This window comes from Equus asinus, chromosome X (assembly GCF_041296235.1).
Source record: "Equus asinus isolate D_3611 breed Donkey chromosome X, EquAss-T2T_v2, whole genome shotgun sequence".
NCBI classification, from domain to species: domain Eukaryota; kingdom Metazoa; phylum Chordata; class Mammalia; order Perissodactyla; family Equidae; genus Equus; species Equus asinus.
Genome location: NC_091820.1, coordinates 106,422,354 through 106,446,310, shown reverse-complemented (window position 1 = coordinate 106,446,310; position 23,957 = coordinate 106,422,354). Strand labels below are relative to the sequence as shown.

At 36.3% G+C, this 23,957-nt stretch overlaps 1 pseudogene; it reads right to left on the bottom strand.

Annotated features, from left to right (window-relative positions):
• Nucleotides 1-17,380: 17,380 nt before the first annotated feature.
• LOC106842177 (14-3-3 protein epsilon pseudogene) lies at nucleotides 17,381-18,117 on the bottom strand (annotated as a pseudogene).
• Nucleotides 18,118-23,957: the final 5,840 nt, after the last annotated feature.

Below are 23,957 nucleotides of genomic sequence, written 5' to 3'. Positions count from 1 at the left end.
AGTCCTAGCCAGAGAAATCAGGCAAAGAAAAGAAATAAAAGAGATCCAAATTGGAAAGAATGAAGTGAAACTCTCACTATTTGCAGATGACATGATTTTATACATAGAAAACCCCAAAGAATCCACCAAAAAACTTTCAGAAATAATAAATGAAATCAGGAAAGTTGCAGAATACAAAATCAACATACAAAAATCAGTTGAGTTTCTATATACTATTAATGAAGTAGCAGAAAGAGAAATTAAGAATACAATCCCATCTACAATTGCAACAAAAAGAATAAAATACCTAGGAATAAACTTAACCAAAGAGGTAAAAGACCTGTACACTGAAACTATAAAACATTCTTGAAAGAAATTGAAGAAGACACAAAGAAATAGAAAGATATTCCATTCTCTTGGACTGGAAGAATTAACATAGTTAAAATGTTCATATTTCCTAAAGCAATCTACAGATTCAATGTAATCTCTATCAAAGTTCCAATGACATTTTTCACAGAAATAGAACAAAGAATCCTAAAATTTATATGGCAAAACAAAAGACCCCGAATAGACAAAGTAATCCTGAGAAAAAAGAACAAAGCTGGAGGTATCACACTCCCTGATTTCAAAATACACTACAAAGCTATAGTAACCAAAACAGCATAGCACAGGCACAAAAACAGACACAGATCAACCGAACCGAATCAAGAACTCAGAAGTAATCCCACACATCTGTGGACAGCCTAATTTTGACAGGGGAGCAAAGAAAATACAATGGAGAGAGAAAAGTCTCTTCAATGAATGGTGATGTGAAAACTCGACAGCCACATGCAAAAGAATGAATGTAGACTATTACCTTACACCATACACAAAAATTAACTCAAAATGGATTAAGGACTTCAATGTAAGCCTGGAATCATGAAACATCTGAAAGAAAACATAGGCAGTATGCTCTTTGACATCAGTCTTAGCAGCATATTTTCAAGTACCATGTCTGACTGGGCAAGGGACCAATAGAAAAAATAAACAAATGGGACTATATGAAACTAAAACTCTTCTGCACAGCAAAGGAAACCATCAACAAAATGAAAAGACAACCTAATAAGTGGGAGAAGATACATCTGATAAGGGGCTGATATCCAAAATATATAAAGAACTCATACATCTCAACAACAACAAAAATAACAACCCAATTAAAAAAATAGGCAAAAGATCTGAACAGTCATTTCTCCAAAGGAGATATACAGATGGCCAACAGGCATATGAAAAGATGTTCAATATCACTAATTATCAGGGAAATGCAAATCAAAACTACAGTGAGATATCACCTCACACCAGTCAGAATGGCTATAATTAACAAGACGGGAAACAAGTGTTGGAGAGGATGTGGAGAAAAGGGAACACCCATACACTGCTGGTGGGAGTGCAAACTGGTGCAGCCACTATGGAAAACAGTATGGAGATTCCTCAAAAAATTAGGAATAGAAGTATCATACAATCCAGCTATTCCACTGCTGGGTATTTATCCAAAGAACATGAAAACATGAATGTGTAGAGATATATGCACCCCTATGTTCATCGCAGCATTATTCACAATAGTCAAGACTTGTAAGCAACCTAGGCGCCAATCAAGGGGATGAATGGATAAAGAAGATGTGGTATATATACACAATGGAATACTACTCAGCCATAAGAAATGATGAAATCTGGCAGTCTGTGACAATATGGATGAACCTTGAGGGTATTATGCTAAGCGAAATAAGTCAGAGGGAGAAAGTCAAATACTGTATGATCTCACTCATAAGTACAAGATAAAAACAACAACAAACATATACAGAGATTGGATAGGTGGTTGGGGGGGCGAAAGGAGTGATCAGGCACATGTGTGTGGTGATGGATTATAATCAGTCTTTGGGTGGTGAACATGATGTAATCTACACAGAAATCGAAATATAATGATGTACACCTGAAATTTATATAATGTTATAAACCAATGTTACAGCAATAAGAAAATAAAATTAATAAAAAAATGAGGACAATAAAAATAAAAGAAAAATCACAGTATTGCTGTAAAGATTAAATAACAGAAAGTATGTAATATACTTAACAGAGTGTCTGGAGCATCATAAGCAGTCTTTTGCAAAAGTCCTATGGCAATTTAACCATTTAACAATTGTCAGGTCCTTCTGGAAAATAAAGGGAGCTTTTGGTAGTAGAAATTGGCAGAGGCTATACATTTTCCTACCCCAAAACCTCATCAAAAGGTGATATGCTTCATTGAAAACAGGTTTTTGACTAAATTCTGTCATGTGTACAAATATTTATTGGCACAAAAACAATCGTAACTGCATGTAGCTCAGGTTAATTCTCACTCTGCACTGAGACACACAGACTGACATTTTGCAGAAAAGACTTACTCTTGGGCGGATGCAATGATATTCCTACAGCAGAAACAGCCAATGTGGTAGTCTCGGCAGGTGGCAGAGAGCTCTGTGAAGTGGAAGGATACAGAATCAGTGGGGTTCTAGATATTGAGCTTTGCACAGAAGATCACAGGCTGCTGGGCTTACCAGATTCTTATACCTGGTTCTTGTAACGGTAGTGGGACCTGTATTATCTTTCTAACCAGCCATCTCTCTTGAATCCCACTAATGAAACATATTTCTAAGATCTATTATTCTAATTTCAAAATCTCTGCTATAGATTTTTATAGTAATACTGGAAATGCTAAATTATTTCTGTTTTGTTGATCGCAACTTGAGGTACTTCAAATGCTAATTAACTCCCTCTATAGTGAAGTTGTCTTAATTTGTACACACATTTCTATCATACTGTAAATCCTGAAATATTTTTAAAGTAAAATACCCCACCGCATAACAACTCGATAATATTAGCTATCTTCAGTATAATAAATATAGGTAGAACCTTTGTTGTGACAATTAGAACTAGTTTAAAGGAAAATCCAATTATCCTATCATGGGATAATTACCTCTTCTTCCCATCCCTAATGACTCTGTAAAAGTAAACAAGGATTTTAGGAAGAGCTGATTAACTCTTTCCAGTCACTAGTTAACTGGAGCATTAGCTTTCACGAACCTGTAAGCCATGTTAGATAGACAGTAGATATTTAATATATCCTTACTTTTGGATAGATGAGATTATTCCAAAAGTACTGATTACTGATACTATGATGATGACTGTTACTATTTTAAATGGAAAGAGTTAATGAAAATTAATAGTTCTCTTTCATCATTTTCCCTCCAGTTTTACTTGTTTGTTGTAGAAACAGCATGGTATACAACAGAAATGTAAAAAGCATTCAATCCAGCTCTGCCACTAATTAGTTGTGTGATTATGCACAACTTCTGTGCTCCAATTTCCTCATCTATAAATTGTGGATCAGACCCACTCTCCCTAACTGGAAGAGCTGTTTTGAAAAGAGAATGAAGTTATGGGTGGGGACAGGTATTGAAATATTTAAAAGCACTACACTAATATAGACTGCTATTATTATTAATATTTTTCTTTTGGCTTGATTGCTAATCAGAAAGCATAATAACGCAGAGGCCAATGATAATAGCATTAGTGACAACAGTCCAATTAGACATCAGTGGATGGTAGAAGCTAGACTACAAAAATATATCAGCATATATAGGTCATTCATTTTTCATAAATGCCAAAGTGAGAGAAATTTTTTCTCCAAATAAAAAGCTGATGCTATTATTTATAGAACTGCCTTAAGTTATTCACTAGTTTTCCATCTCCAACTTTTTATTTTTATATTCAAAATGCAAGTCTAGTAGATATATTTTCTTGACGTTTTTGAGTTCTATTTAAGTACACGTCAAGACCAATCCTGTAGGACAGGTAGATGCCTACAAGCTGTGCTTTCAAAAGCTCAAAAGGTTATTTCTCTAGTCTTACTTCCACATTCCTGAAAAGGCCAAGACCATTTGCATCAACTTTTATGATTTTTCTTAAGAAAATTTTTACTGGATTAGGTGTTTTCTAACACTGGAGGAGAAATATATTAGGGATTTATTTTATTGTTAATTTAATGTCATTGCCAAGGAAGCAACTGTCCTGAGATACTGATGATAATGGAATGGGTGAAAAAATGTAGAAAAAGCTCTAAAATGATGGTTTGTCTTGGTCTAGTGAAATGTAAGTGAAGGAGAGGAAGATAGAAGGGAAAACAGGAGTCTGCTTGAGAGCGCTAATAGAAGGAATGGAGAGATGGGGAAAACAGAGGACCAACTTGACGTACTTCACCGTTTTGCTTGAGATAAACTTTGAAAACAGAGTTCAGTAATCAATTGATTTGTAGAAACTCAGTTTGCCTCCATTCCCTAAGTGTGGCGCTGTCTTGAGAGTCCCCAGGCATCCAGACATAGGGAGCCATCTCAGGACTATGAAAAAGTTTCAAAGGCAAACTTTACCTCCTTTATAATTTGGCCTCTAGACAGCCTTGGAGAGAAGTATTGCATAGAAAATATTATTTCATTTAAACTTTATCAAGTAATGCTCTGTGTGAAGTTAGATATTCTTCAGTTCAACAGCCAACTACTCATAGATGGGTACTGTGATAAAATCTGTAAGATATACAAGTTGGAGAGCAAGAGGCTCCTTAATCTCCACAAACTCGCATGTTTTGTAATCCTCTCTTAGTTTTGCTCATCTATAGGCACTTATATCTTCATACAGCAGTACCTGGAGCCATATCTGATCAAGGCAAACTGTACATAAGAAGACATATCTCTATCATTGAGTGAGATTTTGAATTAATCCTGTTGCCATAAGTCAAAGATCTGATATCCCTCAATTTCTCTTTTAAACCATTTGTGTCCAATTAGTGCTACTGAGCTAGGTCTTGGTTTCTGATTGTTCATTTGTTCTTTGCAACGGAAGCTTTGTCTGGATACTGAATACTGGATGCTAGAGCATGTTTGGGCCTTAAAAGACTTTCTGTATATTTCCAATTACCCTTGTCTACACTTCCTCTATCTGCCAGGTGTCTTGCTCAAAATTGGATATACCACCTACAAACATATAGTGCTGCAATATCTGAAATTGCCAATTACCACTTTCTGAAGCCTCTTGCTTCTGTAACTTTACACACAAGATCAGATTCCCTAGGACCCCGCTGCGTGCCAAGATCAAGCACGAGTTAACCACATTTGATTGAATATTCTAATTTAAACTATTGATTATCCCATTGAGCCTGCCTAGGGCATTGCAGTCACTTTAACAGTCAGTCATTTTTCTAATCATAGTCACAATATATACACAAATTTTCTACTGTTGTCTGTCTGCTCTTATAATTCAAGGGTGTGCATTATTTTTAGTTTCTTCATATCTTCAAATCAGAAGATTAATTTATGATGGCACAAGCAGCTGTTATTTCCAAGAAATATCTACAATGAATTTACTGATAAAGTGAGAAGGAAGGAAAGAAAGAAAGAAGGTAAGAAAGAGACGTCATTAAGCACAGTAAAAAACTCAGCATTTTGGCTTGTTGGCTTGGATCTCCAAGTAGATTTCAGCTGAAACATTAAAATGTACATTTTGTGACACTAACGTGAAAATTTCTCCCTTGATGCAAATCCTCTTTAGTATTGTCAGCTAAAACTAAAAAAATACACCGTTCTCTAACTGTTCAAGGAACATACTTATTATGCTGTGTAAGACACTATTAATGCAGAAATAAAAATTTTTGACATTGAAAATTTATATCTGTAAGACGAACTCTGTATGACTCCACTCATAGGTGGAAGTTAAACATGCAGACAAAGAGAACTGATTGGTGGTTACCAGGGGAAAGGGGGGGTGGGGGGAGGGCACAAAGGGTGAAGTGGTGCACCTACAACATGACTGACAATAATGTACAACTGAAATTTCACAAGGTTGTAAACTATCATAATCTTAATAAAAAGTAAACAACAACAACAAATAAACATAGCAACAGAAAAAAATTTATATCTGTGATTTACATTCACTTCCACAGCATGGCACATGGCACTGTTTGCACTTATGATTAAACACTTATCTTAAAACATTGCGCTAGATGGCAGAGGAAAAAAGCCTAGTACAAGTAGGAACATAAAACATGAAGGTGTAAAATGCCTTCAAAAGTCAAGTATAGAAAAAGAAGTTAGAAAACAAATTTCATGTTACTGTTTAGGATCGAAATTGAGGTGTAATTATAAAATAATGAAAGTTATTTTCTTGTCTGATAGGTCAACTGGCTGTGATGGCAGCTCTCCAAATTGAAATCTGCTCAGATTTGCAGTAATGTTAGGGTATGTGTATGGTCTCACAAAGTGACTGTGTGAAATGAACAACATGTATATTTCGGTTATGAGTTGCAATTATATTGGCTTACTAAACATCACCCCATAAACCATTAAGTGATGTAAACAAAGACAGAGAAAGTAAACATGGACAAGATACAAGCTTCTACTCTCCTAAGAAATTGTGAAAATTTCATTTCAAAGTCATGTAAAAAAAATTAGGGAATTTTCACACACAAAAAATTATATCACGACTAATTACTTCATATTCCTTTTTATTTTACATCTTTAGCTTTTCTTCTTCTTAGAACTACTTAGTAAAAGCTAAATAAGGATGGTATGTAAAAGTAACATGCAAAGATTGGGGAATGAATATTCTAAGGTGAGAGCCAAGAAAACTTTACCTTCTCTATGGACAAAAGACCAATTGTGATCATAAAATAACCAAAATAGAGAGTAGTGTATGCTTCAAGAAAGGAAGTGGTGTAAATTCAGATTCATAATATCGTTCCTTTCCAAAAGGGGACATAAAAAGAATAAAAAAGATTAAAGTATCATTTAAATAAAGACAATATCCTGATCGCATAACACAACTCTGAGGCATATCATTCAGATATAAAACATTTTGAATGAAATTAAAAAATACACTAAGAATCAACTATAGAGAGACCAGTGTAATTTGGTGGGATATAAGCAGAAGAAAGTGTGAAAAAGCCCACGACCATTTTTCAAACTGAATGCACAATTGAGAGTACTATGTCAGCCAGGACACAAGTTGAGGAAATATAATAGTATCACCTAATGTTAAAATACAATTAAAGTAGAAAATTGCTGATGTTTTTTATTGGTAGGAACTAAGTCACTGGAACAGAAGATAGTAGTGAGTACACAACAGATAATGCCAAAAATGACAAAGAAGATGGCCCATTAAGAAAAAAATGATGTTGGAACTTTGATAGGGATTGCGTTGAATCTATAGATTGCTTTAGGAAGTATAGACATTTTAACTATGTTAATTCTTCCAATCCAAGAGCACAGAATATCTGCCCATTTCTTTGTGTCCTCTTCGATTTCTTTCAACAATGTCTTATAGTTTTCAGTGTACAGATCTTTCACCTCTTTGGTTAAGTTTATTCCTAGGTATTTTATTCTTTTTTTTTTTCCTTTATTTTTTTTATTGAGTTATTGATAGGTTACAATCTTGTGAAATTTGAATTGTACATTAATGTTTGTCAGTCATGTTGTAGGTGCACCACTTCATCCTTTGTGCCCACCCCCCACCCCACCTTTCCCCTGGTATCCACTAAACTGTTCTTGGTCCATAGTTTTAAATTCCTCATATGAGTGGAGTCATACACAGATTATCTTTCTCTCGCTGGCTTATTTCACTTAACATAATTCTCTCAAGGTCCATCCATGTTGTTGCAAATGGAATGACTTTGTTCTGTTTTGCAGCTGAGTAGTATTCCATTGTATATATGTACCACATCTTCTTTATCCATTCGTCTGTTGATGGGCACTTAGGTTGCTTCCACGTCTTGGCTATTGTAAACAGTGCTGCAATAAACATTGGGGTGCACAGGACTTTTGGGATTGCTGACTTCAGGCTCTTTGGATAAATATGCAGTAGTGGGATGGCTGGATCATATGGTAGTTCTATTTTTAGTTTTTTGAGGAATCTCCATACTGTTTTCCATAGTGGCTGCACCAGTTTGCATTCCCACCAGCAGTGTATGAGGGTTCCTTTTTCTCCGCAACCTCTCCAACATTCGTTGCTATTAGTTTTAGATATTTTTGTCATTCTAACGGGTGTAAGGTGATATCTTAGTGTAGTTTTGATTTGCATTTCCCTGATGATCAGCAATGATGAGCATCTTTTCATGTGCCTATTGGCCATCAGTATATCTTCTTTGGAGAAATGTCTGTTCATGTCTCCAGCCCATTTTTTGATTGGGTTGTTTGATGTTTTGTGGTTGAGTTGCGAGAGTTCTTTATATATTAAGGATATTAAGGCTTTGTCAGATATATGACTTGCAAATATTTTTTTCCCAGTTAGTGGGTTGTTTTATTGTTTCAATCCTGTTTTCATTTGCCTTGAAGAAGCTCTTTAATCTGATGAAGTCCCATTTGTTTATTCTTTCTATTGTTTCCCTTCTCTGAGAAGGCATGGTGTCCGAAAAGATCCTTTTAATACTGATGTCAAAGAGTGTATTGCCTACGTTTTCTTCCAGAAGCCTTATGGTTTCAGGTCGCACCCTTAGGTCTTTAATCCATTTTGAGTTTATTTTGGTGAATGGTGAAAAAGAATGGTCAATTTTCATTCTTTTACATGTGGCTTTCCAGTTTTCCCAGCACCATTTGTTGAAGAGACTTTCTTTTCTCCATTGTATGCCCTCAGCTCCTTTGTCAAAGATAAGCTGTCCATAGATGTGCGGTTTTATTTCTGGGCTTTCAATTCTGTTCCATTGATCTGTGCACCTGTTTTTGTACCAGTACCATGCTGTTTTGATTACTGTAGCTTTGTAGTATGTTTTGAAGTCAGGGATTGTGATGCCTCCCGTTTTGTTCTTTTTTCTCAGGATTGCTTTAGCAATTCGGGGTCTTTTGTTGCCCCATATGAATTTTAGGATTCTTTGTTCTAATTCTGTAAAGAATGTCATTGGGATTCTGGTTGGGATGGCGTTCAATCTGTAGATTGCTTTAGGTAGAATGGACATTTTAACTATGTTTATTCTTCCAATCCATGTACATGGAATGTCTTTCCATCTCCTTATGTCGTCATCCAATTCTCTCAGAAAGGCCTTGTAATTTTCATTAGATAGGTCCTTCACTTCCTCAGTTAAATTTACCCCAAGGTATTTTATTCTTTTTGTTGCGATTGTGAATGGTATTGTATTCTTGAGTTCTTTTTCTGTTGGTTCATTACTGGAGTATAGAAATGCTACTGATTTATGCAAATTAATTTTATACCCTGCAACTTTGCTGTAGTTGTTGATTACTTCTAAGAGTTTTCCAATGGATTCTTTGGGGTTTTCTATATATAAGATCATGTCGTCTGCAAACAGCGAGAGTTTCACTTCTTCCCTCCCTATTTGGATTCCTTTTATTCCTTTTTCTTGCCTGATTGCTCTGGCCAGGACCTCCAGTACTATGTTAAATAAGAGTGGTGATAGAGGGCATCCTTGTCTCGTTCCTGTTTTCAGGGGGATGGGGTTCAGTTTTTGCCCATTGAGTATGATGTTGGCTATGGGTTTGTCATATATGGCCTTTATTATGTTGAGGTAGTTTCCTTCTATGCCCATTTTGTTCAGAGTTTTTATCATAAATGGCTGTTGGATCTTGTCAAATGCCTTCTCTGCATCTATTGAGATGATCATGTGGTTTTTATTCCTCAGTTTGTTGATGTGGTGTATCACGTTGATTGATTTGTGGATGTTGAACCATCCCTGTGTCCCTGGTATGAATCCCACCTGATCCTGATGCATGATTCTTTTGATGAATTGCTGAATTCTGGTTGCCAAAATTTTGTTTAGAATTTTTGCATCTATGTTCATCGGTGATATTGGCCTGTAGTTCTCTTTTTTCGTGGTGTCCTTGTCAGGTTTTGGTATCAGCGTGATGTTGGCCTCATAGAATGTGTTAGGAAGTGTTCCATCTTCCCTAATTTTTTGGAATAGCTTGAAAAGGATAGGTATTAAATCCCCTCTGAAAGTTTGGTAGAATTCCCCAGGAAAGCCATCTGGTCCTGGGGTTTTATTCTTTGGGATGTTTTTGATTGCTGTTTCAATCTCTTTCCTTGTGATTGGTCTGTTCAAATTGTCTGCCTCTTCTTGAGTGAGCTTTGGGAGATTGTAGGAGTCCAAGAATTTATCCATTTCCTCTAGGTTATCCATTCTGTTGGCATATAGTTTTTTGTAGTATTCTCTTATAATCTGTTGTATTTCTGCAGAGTCTGTTGTTATTTCTCCTCGCTCATTTCTGATTTTGTTTATTTGAGCTTTCTCCCTCTTTTTCTTTGTAAGTCTGGCTAGTGATTTGTCAATTTTATTTATCTTCTCAAAAAACCAGCTCTTTGTCTCATTGATCCTTTCTACTGCCTTTTTCATTTCAATAGTATTTATTTCTGCGCTGATTTTTATTATTTCTCTCCTTCTGCTGACTTTGGGCTTCATTTGTTCTTTTTTCTCTAGTTCAGTTAGGTGTGCTTTAAGGTTGCTTATTTGGGATTTTTCTTGTTTGTTAAGATGTGCCTGTATTGCGATGAATTTTCCTCTTAATACAGCTTTTGCTGTATCCCATATGAGTTGGTATGGCATGCTATCATTTTCATTTGTTTCCAGGTATTTTTTTATTTCTTCTTTAATTTCTTCAATGATCCATTGCTTGTTCAGTAGTGTGTTGTTTAGTCTCCACATCTTTGTGCCTTTCTCAGCTTTTTTTTCTTGTAATTAATTTCTAGCCTTATAGCACTATGATCGGAGAAGATGCTTGTTATTATTTCAATTTTTTTAAATTTGTAGAGGCTTGCCTTGTTTCCCAACATATGGTCTATCCTAGAGAATGTTCCATGTGCACTTGAGAAGAATGTGTATTCAGCTCCTTCAGGGTGGAGTGATCTATATATGTCTATTAAGTCCAAGTGTTTTAGTTTTTCAAAACTGCTCCACTATTTCCTTGCTGATTTTCTGTCTGGATGATCTGTCCATTGATGTGAGTGGGGTGTTGAGGTCCCCTACTATTATTGTGTTGTTTTTAACATCTTCCTTTAGGTCTGTTAATAGTTGCTTTATGAATCTTGGTGCTCCTGTGTTCGGTGCATAGATATTTATAAGCATTATTTCTTATTGATGAAGTGTCCCTTTGCTCATTATATATTGTCCCTCTGTGTGTCTCTTTACCTGTCTTATTTTGAAATCCACTTGGTCTGATATGAGAATTGCAACACCTGCCTTTTTTCCTTGCTATTTGCTTGAAGTATTGTCCTCCACCCCTTCACCCTGAGTCTGTGTTTGTCCTTGGGGCTGAGGTGTGTTTCCTGGAGGCAACAAATTGTTGGATCTTGTTCTTTAATCCATTTTGCCACTCTGTGTCTTTTTATTGGAGAGTTCAATCCGTTCACATTGAGAGTGATTATTGATGCATGTGGACTTAATGCTGTCAATCTGTCGCTCATTATCTTGTTTTTCTGTGTTTCTTTTCCTGTTTGCTTTAGACTACCCATTTAATACTGCAATTTCTTATGCTGGGTTTCTTAGATTTTTCCTTATCTATGATTTGTGACTCTGTTCTGTACTTTATTTTAGTGTCTACCTTGAAGTTTGTATTTAGAATCTCGTGTATAATATAGTCTATTCTCTGGTGGTCTCTTACTTACTCGACCAATACTGATTTAGACCCTTTGCTCTTCCCCTCCTAAATAATTATTTTCATTTTTTATTCCAACTCGTCTTATTAATTTGTAGTTAGAGTGCTAAGATCGTCCTTGTTTTGGTAGTTTCCTTATTTTTACCCTAATGCTATAGTTGAATATTTGCTATCCTGTTCTGGTTCTATCCATCGGTCTCCCTAGTCTGTGGGTTGTGTCCCCTTTCTCCCTTTTTTCTTTTTTCAAGTATGAGAGCCTTCTTGAGGATTTCTTGTAATGGAGGGCTTTTAGTTACAAATTCCCTTAACTTTTGTTTGTCTGGAAAAGATTTAATTTCTCCCTCATATCTGAAGGAAATTCTTGCTGGATAGAGTATTCTTGGCTGAAGGTTTTTATCCTTTAAAGCTTTGAATATATCACTCTATTCTCTCCTAGCTTGTAGGGTTTCTGTAGAGAAATCTGCTGACAGTCTGATAGGGGCTCCTTTATAGGTTATTCTCTTTTTTTTTCTTACTTCCCTGAGTATTCTTTCCTTATCATTCCTATTTGCCAACTTTACTATTATGTGCCTTGTGGTGGGTCTTTTTACATTGACAAATCTAGGAGATCTAAAACCCTCCTCTACACACATTTCTCCGTTGATCCCTAGATTTGGGAAGTTCTCTTCAATAATTTCGTTAAGCACACTTTCTGCTCCATTTTCCTTTTCCATATTCTCGGGAATTCCTATGATCCTTATGTTCTTACTCCTCATTGAATCCATTATCTCTTGGAGATTTTCCTCATTTTTTTAAATTCTTAGTTCTCTTTCTTCCTCTGTCTGGCGCCATTCAGCCTGTCTGTCCTCGATTATGCTGATTTGCTCCTCTATGTGGTCTACACAGGCATTCAGGGAATCCGTATTCTGTTTTGTCTGGTCCATTGTGTTTTTCATCTCAAGTAATTCTGTTTGATTCTTCTTTATGATTTCAATCTCTTTTGTGAAGTAACTCCAGAACTCGGCTTGTTTCTCTATCTTTCTCTCTACCTCATTGAGTTTTTTGATTATAGCTGCTCTGAATTCATTATCACTTAGTTTACCTAATTCCAAGTCCTCGGGACTTAATTCTGTGTTTTTATTGTTTTCCTTCTGGTCTGGGGCTTTTATAAATTGCTGGATGGTAGAGGAGCGGTTTTTTCTCATGGTGGTAGATTTCAGTTGCAGTTACAGCCTGTCGCCACTAGATGGGGGTCGAGAGCGGCGTGTTAGCTCTCCGCCTTGGGGCAAGATGGCTGCGCCCACTTGCTTTGTTGGGGGCGAGGGGCTGTTACTCACACGCGCCGGTCTGGGTTCAGATCAGTTCTGTTCTCTGGTCTCCCAAGGCCCTTGATTTATAGGGTCCCCGCAGATGGAAGCTTTCCCCCCGTCAGCGGGTCTCCACTGAATCAGTGGCAGGAGTCCTGGATGATCCCCCGGTCGCGCGGCCCCTCCCCCACTCCTTCCCGACCCGCGCCGCAGCGATCACAGACTCTAGGGGAGGGAGCAATGTTCTCTCCTACCATTCCAGCGCCTCCAAGGCTGTAAGTAGGGTTTATGATCTCCGCCTTCTTGGTATTGTAGGTCTCTAACGAGTTGGCATTATGTTTATTCTCTGAAATTCAGTTCTTCCAATCTTTTGTTGTATTTTGGAGGGGAGAGAATCCCGGGTCAGCTCACCCCGCCATTTTGCTCTGCCCACCGGTATTTTATTCTTTTTGTTGCAATTGTAAATGGGATTGTATTCTTAATTTCTCTTTCTGCTACTTTGTTGTTAGTGTATAGAAACACAACCAATTTTTGTGCATTGATTTTGTATCCCATGACTTGACTGTATTCATTTATTGTTTCTAAAAGTTTTTTAGTGGACTCTTTAGGGTTTTCTAGATATAAAATCATGTTGTCTGCAAAGAGTGACAGTTTTACCTCTTCTTTGCCACTATGGATCCCTTTTATTTCTTTTTCTTACCTGATTGCTCTAGCTAGGACTTCCAATACTATGTTAAATAAGAGTGGTGACAGTGGGCATCCTTGTCTGGTTCCTGTTCTTAGAGGGATATCTTTCAGTTTTCCTCTGTTGAGGATGATATTTGCTGTGGGTTTGTCATATATGGCCTTTATTATGTTGAGGTATTTTCCTTCTATACCCATTTTATTTAGAGTTTTTATCATAAATGGATGCTGTATCTTGTCAAATGCTTTCTCTGCATCTATTGAGATGATCATGTGATTTTTATTCTTCATTTTGTTAATGTGGTGTATCACGTTGATAGATTTGCAGATGTTGAACCATCCCTGCATCCCTGGAATGAAACCCACTTGATCATGATGTATGACCTTTTTAATGATTGTTGCATTCAATTTGCTAGTATTTTGTTGAGGATTTTTGCATCAATGTTCATCAGTGGTATTGGCCTATAATTTTCTTTTTCTGTGTTGTCCTTGTCTGGTTTTGGTATCAGGATAATGTTGGCTTCATAGAAGGAGTTAGGAAGCCTCTCCTCCTCTTCAATTTTTTGGATGAGTTTGAGGATAGGTACTAAGTCTTCTTACAACATTTTTCACAGAAATAGAACAAAGAATCCTAAAATTTATATGGAACCACAAAAGACCCCAAATAGCCAAAGGATTCCTGAGAAAAAAGAACAAAGTTGGAGGTATCACACTCCCTGATTTCAAAGTGTACTACAAAGCCATAGTAACCAAAACAGCGTGGTACTATCACAAAAAAGGCACACAGATCAATGGAACAGAATTGAGAGCCCAGAAATAAACCCACACATTTATGGACAGCTAATATTTGACAAGGCAGCCAACAGCATACAATGGAGGAAGGGAAGTCTCTTCAACAAATGCTGTTGGAAAAACTGGACAGCCACATGCAAAAGAATGAAAGTAGACCATTACCTTACACCATGCACAAAAATCAACTCAAAATGGATTAAAGACTTGAATGTAAGACCCGAAATGATGAAACTTCTACAAGAAAACATAGGCAGTACACTCTTTGACATCAGTCTTAGCAGCATATTTTCAAGTACCATGTCTGATGGGGAAAGGGAAGCAAAAGAAAAAATGAACAAATGGGACTACATCAAACTAAAAAGCTTCTGCACAGCAAAGGAAATGAACAACAAAATGAAAAGAGAACCTAATAATTGGGAGAAGATATTTGCAAACTATATATCAGACAAGGGGTTAATATCCAAATTGTGCAAAGAACTCATACAGCTCAACAATAAGGAAACCAACAACCCAATTAAAAAATGGGCAAAAGATCTGAACAGAGATTTTTCCAAAGAAGATATACGGATGGCCAACAGGCATATGAAACGATGCTCAACATCATTAGCTATCAGGGAAATGCAAATCAAAACTACAATGAGGTAACACTTCACTCCGGTCAGAATGGCTATAATTAACAAGACAGGAAACAACAAATGTTGGAGAGGGTGTGGAGAGAAGGGAACACTTGTACACTGCTGGTGGGAGTGCAAACTGGTGCAGCCCCTATGAAAAGCAGTATGGAGTATCCTCAGAAAATTAAGAATAGATCTACCATATGATCCAGCTATTCTACTGCTGGGTATTTATCCCAAGAACTTGAAAACACAAAGGCATAAAGATACTTGCACCTCTATGTTCATCGCAGCATTATACACAATAGCCAAGACTTGGAAGCAACCCAGGTGCCCATCAAGGGATGAATGGATAAAGAAGATGTGTATTTATACACAATGGAATACTACTCAGCCATAAGAAATGATGAAATCTGGCCATTTGTGACAGCATGGATGGTCCTTGAGGGTATTATGCTGAGTGAAGTAAGTCAGAGGGACAAAGTCAAATACCATATGATTTCACTCATAAGTAGAAGATAAAAACAATGACAAACCAACACATAGCAATGGAGATTGGATTGGCCTTTACCACAGCGGAAGTAGGGGGAGGGCAAAAGGGGTGATTAGGCTCACATTTGAGGGGATAGACTATAATTAGTTTTTGGGTGGTGAACATGATGTAATCTACACAGAATTCAAAATATATTACGATGTACCTCTGAAAGCTATATATTGTTATAATCCAATGTTACTGTAATTAAAAAAATTTAAAAATTAAAAAAAATTTTGATTAAAAAGAACTCTTCAAAAAAAGAAAAAAATGAATAAATACTCATAAAATGGGGATTCAAAATCTGGATAACTAGTATGCCTGATGAAAAAGAAAAAAATATATATATATGGCAACAACAACAAGACATTCACAAGTATAAAAGAAGAAAATCTTCCAGGAATGAGAGAAGGCCTGAGCCTGCCAATCGAAAGGCATCACTGTTCTAAAAGAAGTTTATAATGGCGAAAGAATACAGAGATACTCTTCATTATTTAGTTTTTGAGATGAAGAAGGCATATTATAGATACCTAGATACAAGAAGAAGGTCACTGTGGCATTAAGATATTTTTGGCTACAAGTAAAAGAATAGGTGGTTGAAAGTGGTTTAAAAATAGGTATTTTGATTTTTGTTGATTTGTTTTTCATTTTGTTTTTATTTTCCTCACACTACAAGAAATCTGAAAGAGGCTCTTCCAGAGTTGGAACAGTGGCTCAATCATGTCCACAAGAATCTGGACCCTTTCTATCCTCTCACATCACCATCCTCAATGTGGAGACTTTTGTCCTCAGTTTTGTTCTCTCAGGGTCATACGGCTATTGCATCATCTCTCATCATGTCCTCACACTGCCACACCCAAAAGCAAGAACAGAGGGTAGATAATTTCTCCTCATTTGTCTTTCTTTCTTTCTTTGACTAGAGATTTTATTTTAGAAGTATGAAAGATAGAGGGGCAATAACATTTGGAATTTTTAATCAAGGTTTGCTTTATTTAAGTTTAATGTTAATTCTGTGCTGTATTTCAGTAAGAACAACCTAGATTCTGTATCAGTGGTTCCAGTCAGATATCCAGTAGTACAAATTAGCTTCAAGTGACACATGTCGAACAAAAGAAGTTGAGCAACTTAAGGGGGGGGCAGCCAGGGGGAGGGGGAAGAAGAAACACAGAAATGGACACTCATGCAGGCTTTTCCATACCACCTTCAATCTTAACATGCTTCAGAGGAAGAGTAAACGCAGGCAAGAATGAGCAGCCATGGATTGTTGAACTGTTCCAGCATTACGCTTTTCAGCAACATTTCCAGAGTTTGAAGCACTTTTTAAAAACAGTGAAACCATTACAACAAACTCCCCAAACTTTAAGCACCTCAAGCTAACACTAAATTAATTTTAAACAATGGTATAAAATTTGATTTAAACGATTAGAAAAAGGAAAAATGATACCACTGCTGCCTCTGTAGTGTGATTAACCTCTCTCTTAGAGGTTTGAGTCTCCCAGAAATCTAATGGCTTTCGAATGCAATTTCCACTTCTAATGGTGATTTTGACACATCTGGCAGGAGACAATACAGTAATGCTGAAAAAGCTTTTATACAGTCCTGTTAGTGTCCTAAAGAACCTAAAAGCTGGAGCCAGTAAAATCCACAGAAATTCACTCTTGCATTTAAGAACTTTTGAAAATGGTTTACAAAAACACCAACAGGGTAGGAACCTAAATTCTGAGACCAAATGTAAATGTCAGATTTGGTGGTTCTCTGTGACAATGGAGAATTTCCAAGGGAGTGCGATGGGAAGGAGTGGCATGGTCAGAGATAGTGTCTCTTGTTGGCTTTTAGATCTCACTGCTTCTTATCTTCCACGTCCTGAAGAAAGTGTTTATTCTGCTCTTCACCATCACCCTGCATGTCTAAAGTCCACAGTGTCAGATTGCCACGTAACAACCGCACGGTAAATATAGAGTCCTTATACTTTTCTTCACTCAGCATAACCATTTCTGCAATTGCATCATCAAAAGCTGCCTTTTGCCAAGCTGCAGGCATGGTCACAGGAATTAAGAATTTCATAGTAGAATATGGAAAAATCGAGAGCAAGACCTAAGTGAATGAGATGTATTGGTGGAAGTTCTATCATTGCAATATCCTTAGCAGCTTTAAAGCCACTAGGCTGTTCTGTGCAGCCTCCTTCCTGTGGCAAATTCAGCCAGACACCTCTGATAGTTCCCTTCATTTTAAAATAGAAAACCTTGGACTCTCTAGTGTTAGCTGCTGGAATGAGGTGTTTGTCCAGTACATCTAAACTGTCACAACACGTTAACCTTGGCGCAATCTCAACCATTTACCAATATTTCTGAATCAGTTTTAGTTTGTGTGCTTCTCCCTCATTTTCCTCTTTCTCTTCAAAGTTGCTGATTATTCTCCAGGAGGCTCTTCTAGCTCCAATCACAATTTTATATGCAACGTGAGGTTTCTTCAACTGTCAACTCCACATCCATCCCTGCTGCTTTCTTCATTAATTTCATCCTGTCCTCAGCCTGCTGAGTGTTCACCTGGTACACCAGATCCTCCTAATCATCCATGGGGCAGTGGCTCCAGCGGGGTCCGTATGACAGAAAGAAGCGGATAGGGTTGCCAACTCTCTCAGCCTCTTGCTCTGCATCCGGGCAGGCCATTTATCTCTTTTCTTAGTGAAGATAATCTTTCCTAGAACACTCAAGTAAAATTCTCTTTACATTTCTTCAGCTGGAACAAGGCCAAATTACTACACTCTAGCTGTAAGGGAGCATGAGGAAGTAAGTAGCTGACATTTTCATGCGCTGTTATCAAAAATGGACTCTGATGGCAAGTAAAAGGTGAAGGGGGATTGGCTAATGGATAGGCAACTTAAAAGTGTCTGTTATAGTCATCTACCAAGGGGAAAAAAAATTGAATTATTCTCAGATTTTCAGCAACACCAGATATCAAATATAGAAATAATACTAGAATTTTTTTATAAACTATATATTCATATATATGTATGTAGATATGTATACATATGTATATACATGTGTATGCATATATTTACACGCATATGTAAATAAAAGTACATAAATCATGTCTACATAATTTTTTTTTAAGATTGGTGCCTGAGCTAACATCTTTGCAAATCCTCTTTTATTTTTCCCTTCTTCGTCTCCCCAAAGCCAGTACATAGTTGTATATTGTAGTCGTGAGTGTCTCTGGTTGTGCTATGTGGGATGCTGCCTCAGCATGGCCTAATGAGAAGTGCCATGTCCGCGCACAGGATCCGAACCAGCGAAACTCTGGGCCGCCAAAGCAGAACGCATGAACTTAACCACTTGGCCACGGGGCGGCTCCAAGTCTATATAATTTAATGAACTTTCACACAATGAACATACTTATGAAGTCTCCACCTAGATTAAGAAATAAAATATTACCAGCACCCCAGAATGCCCTTTTTAACCCATCTGCTCTCCAAATGTAACCATTATCTTGATTTCTAACACCTCTGATTGATTTTGCCTGTTTCAAAAATTTATATAAATTGAAGAATGCAATATGTACTCTGTCATGTTTAGCTCCTATTGTTTAACATTATTTTTGTGAGTGAGATGAATCAATGTTGTTTTGTATATCAGTATTTTTTCTATTTTCATTGCCATATGGTATTTTATTATATGAATATTTCACAAATTTTATCAATTCTATTATTGACGGACATTTGAGTTCTTTTCAATTTTTGACAATTATATGTCATGTTGCTATGAACATTCTGGTACATGACTTTTGGTGAAAATTAGTATATACTTAATTTGGGTATACACCTGGGAGTAGAATTCTTGTATTAGAAGTTATGTATATGATCAGCTTTATTAAGTAGTGCCAAACAGTTTTTCAGAGTGATTGTATCAATTTATACTCCCTCCATTACTGCATGAGAGTTCTAGTTGCTCCACATCCTTGCCAACACATGGTATTATCACTCTTTCCATTTTAGTCATTATTTGGGGTATGGATTGATATTTCATTGTAACTTTAAATTGCATTTCCTTACGATCAATCAGGTTGAAAAACTTTTCATATACTTATTGAACTCTTATATATCATAATTTGTAAAGTACCTTTTCAAATCTCTTGTCCATTTATCTATTATGTTGGCTGGCTTCTTCTTATTGATTTGTAAGAATTCTCCATATATTTTGGATAAATCTTTTGTTGATAATAAGTATTATAAATATCTTTTCCCATACTGTGGCTTGTCTTTTCATACCATTAGTTGTAATTTAGAGGAATATTCTTAATTTTAATGAATTCCAATTTATCATTTATTTGCTTTAGTGCAAATATGGTTTGCATTCTGTTTAAGAATTCCTTTCTTATCCTAAAGTCATGAAGATATTCTCTCCTGTTATTTACTAGAGGCCTGATTGTTTTACCTTTCATATTAAGAGCTGCAATCCACTTGGAATGTATTTTGGCTTATGGTAGGCATGAATATTCATTTTTTTTCCAATGTAGAAATCCAAATTTTCTAGCACAATTTTATTTAAAGAACAGTCCTTTTCATACTGGGATGTCCTACTATCTTTAAAAGGACAAATATACACAGGACCATTTCTAGATTGTTTATTTTATGTCCTTGGCCTATTTGCATATTTTTCATTAATGCCACAATGGTTTAATTCCTGTAGCTTTGAAATAAGCCTTAATATCCCACAGAGTATATTCTTGAACTTTTTTTTTTCCTTAAGAATATCTTAGCTATTCTTGGACTTTTGCATTTCCAGGTCATTTTTAGTTTTTCAATATCCATATACAAAAGTAACTTTTATGATCGAATTGAAACTATAGGCTTGTTTTTACAAATTGACATTTTTACAATATCAAGTTTTCCAATCCAAAACAAGATTTATGCCTCAATTTATATATGTGTTCTTTAATTTGTCTAATGTTCTATAGTTCTCTGTGTTGTTGTTCTGCACAATTTTTGTTAACTTCATTTCTAGCATTTGACTTTTAGTACAATTTTAAGTAATTTTTTCAAAAGACTTTTTAGTTTTCATGTGTGTGTGTATGTGTGAGTGTTTTTATATTGGTCCTTCATCCAGTGACCCTTGTGAATCATTTATTAACTCAATACTTTTATCTATTTTATCTGCTTAGTATATATTCTTGCAATGGATTTTCTTAGCTTTTGTTTGTCTGAAAAATCTTTATTTCTCCTTTATTTGTGAAAGATATTTCACTTGGTGTGGAATCCTGCATTGGTATTTTTGGTTGCTGTTGTTCATCATTTTACAAATGTCCTCACAATGTTTCCAGATAGTTTGTGATTAGAAATCTAATATATTATTATTTTCCTCTGTATGTAAACAATCTTTTTCTCCCTGGGTACCTTCATGATTTTCTCTTTATCTTTGGTTTTCAACAGTTTGATTATGATGTGTCCAATGTGCCTAGGTGTGTTTTTTGTAGGTATTTATTTTGCTTCTTTTTCTCTGAGTTTGCTGGACGTGTGGATTAGTATCTTTATTTTTTGGAAATGTTTAGCCATTATCTCTTCAAATATTGCTTATGCCACGCTCTCTCTCATTTCTCCTTTCAAGAGTCCAATCATACATGTGTTAGATCATTTGATATTGTACCATTCTCCCAATGTTCTTGGATGCTCTGTGGGTTTTCTATTTCTTTGGTTAGTTGCAACTCTTTTTTTCCTCTTTGATGAATTTCTATTAGCCTGTCTTCAAGCCCAGTGATTCTTTTCCTTAATTGTGACTAATCTACTGATGGGCCTATTGAAGATATTTTTTACCTCTCTCATTGTGTTATTCATTTCCAGTATTTTCAATTGATCTTTTTTTTACAGTTTCTATCTCTATGCCTAAATCCTCTGTGTGTTTACATGTGTCATCTGCCTTTTCCACTAGAGAAGGAATTGGTAAACTACAGCTAACAACCTGTTTTTTTATATAAAATTTTATCAGAGCATAGCCATGCTCTTTTGCTTATGTGTTATCTATGGCTGCTCTTGTGCTACAATGGCAGAATTGAACAGTTGTGACAGAGACCCTATGGCCTGCAAGGCCTAAAATATTTACTATATGGCCTTTCTAACTTCTGAAGCAGAGCATTTAATATGTTAATCATAGGTATTTTAAATTCCTTGTCTTTTGGTTCCAATATCTGAGTCATGTTTGCATCTTGTTCTCTTGATTTCTTTGTCTATGATGATATGTTTTTCTTTCCTTTTTCTTTATATGTTGTTTATGTTGTTCTTTGTATGTTCTTTGTATGCTGTATGTTGTGTATATTTTTGTTGAAGATTGGACATCTATCAAAAACCCGAGACTGGGATCAATGTATTTAGGCATTAAAGTGAGTGTGCCTCTTCTTTTTCTAGGCCTTTAGTTGAGTTGAGTTTGGGTTTTGTCATTGTATACCCTCAGTGTAGCAATCTCCAAATTCCTCTAGTGATAGCCTCTGCTTAGGCTGGGGCTGTTTTGGATTAGAGGTTTATTCCAATGTTTGTTCCACTCTCAGGTTTATATTTTTCATTTGCGCCTCTACCTCAGAGGATGTCTTTCCTGCTCTTGCCCCTGTACTAACATAAGATTGATGCTACTAGTTACTGAACACTGGGGAGACTGGGTTTGTGGTATGGGGTACATTCTAGTCCATCCTCAGTTTTAGGTCGGTGTTTTATTCCTGGATTTTGGAGATGGGTCTCTCCAGTGATCCTGTTTCTTCTGCTAGAATAAGGTTACCTATAATAATTTGATCCCAGAATGTTTTCTTACTCCCATTTCAAAGGCAGATTTTTTTTTTCTGTTCCATTCCCTGAGACGCAATTGTTCTTCAACTGTCATATAAACATGACAGAGTTTGGTGCCCTTCCTTTCTTGGCTTAAGGCTTTTGTTCCACAAGGAAAATAAAAGACAAGTATCCAAGTAGGGCTTCATGCCTTCCCTCAACAGCTGCTGTTCCAATTCCCTAAGCCTGCACCCAGAAATTGAAATAAATTTTAATTTATCTTAATATGAAATTCTTTTCTATGAGGATGAACAACATTGGAACAGTTAAGGGTAGCTTTGCTCCAAAATAAACCAGTCATTCCCTTGTGAAGAGAAAAGGGGTACAATAAATATTTTAGAATAGTTTAGTATTAATATTACGAAAATAACACATAACATGATTACATTTTCAAACAGTTTTAAAGAGTACACAATAAAAATGAGTTCCCCTCCTACTCCAGAATTCCAATACCAGAAATAACCACCACCAGCACACACACACACGTGTGCACACACATCCTTTTTGTGCTCATTACAGACACATCATTTAGTACTATATGATAGAAACTGACATTGAATGAGAGTTTGGACATCCCCGTATTTCGAGAAAGTTTGTTTATATTATTAATTTTTGATTTCTTAATACATAATTTTGTTCTTTTCAGGCACACAAATTATGCATATGTTGGATCTCAATTGTCCTAATTGGCTATCGTGTCCTATAAAAACTTCAAAAATCTTTTATTCTTTTCCATTTCATTTTGTTCCTTTTCCTTACACAATGTCCTTACTTGTGTTCTCCACTATATCAGTTATTGTTGTCTACTTGTTATCTGGCTTTCATTTTAGTAATACTTTTATTTTTCTGTTTCTTTTTCTTCTTGTTTCTACTAGCTAATTGCTTAAGTCCTTCTGGGTTTTTTTTTTTTTTTATCATATTCTTTTGGAACCCTTAAAAATTTTCTTTGAGATCCTATTTCAAATAAACTGCTTATTTCTAAATGGAAATAATAGAAGTTTTTTGTTTGATATTGTAGTTGTGGCATAAATCTTTTGCTATGAATAGATTTTTTTCTCTGTTTTTCATTGCTTTTCTAGTATACAGCTGGTTTCAGTAAGGAGAATAAGGTAGAAGCCCCTACTTTTCATTATCTTTAACACCTTGGAAGGCCTAAAAACTAACCTACTCGACTCCTTAGGGTGGATTCTCAAAGAGTTAAAGGGGAAATTAGCTCCGAGTCCAAGAAAGGACAGAGGCTAGAAACAGTCAAGACATATTGCTCCTGGGATATACTGATGCTCTGAAAGGTATCTGGGCCTGGGAATTCTTAAGAGCTGACTGTTAAAACTGCAAACTTTGGGGCTGGCCGGGTGGCGCAGCGGTTAAAGTTCGCACATTCCACTTCTCGGTGGCCCAGGGTTCGCCGGTTTGTATCCCGGGTTCAGAGATGGCACCGCTTGGCAAAAGTCATGCTGTGGTAGGCGTCCCACATATAAAGTAGGGGAAGATGGGCGTGGATGTTAGCTCAGGGCCAGTCTTCCTCAGCAGAAAGAGGAGGATTGGCAGTACATGTTAGCTCAGGGCTAATCTTCCCCCCGCCCCGCAAAAAAAGTGATACCACAGAAA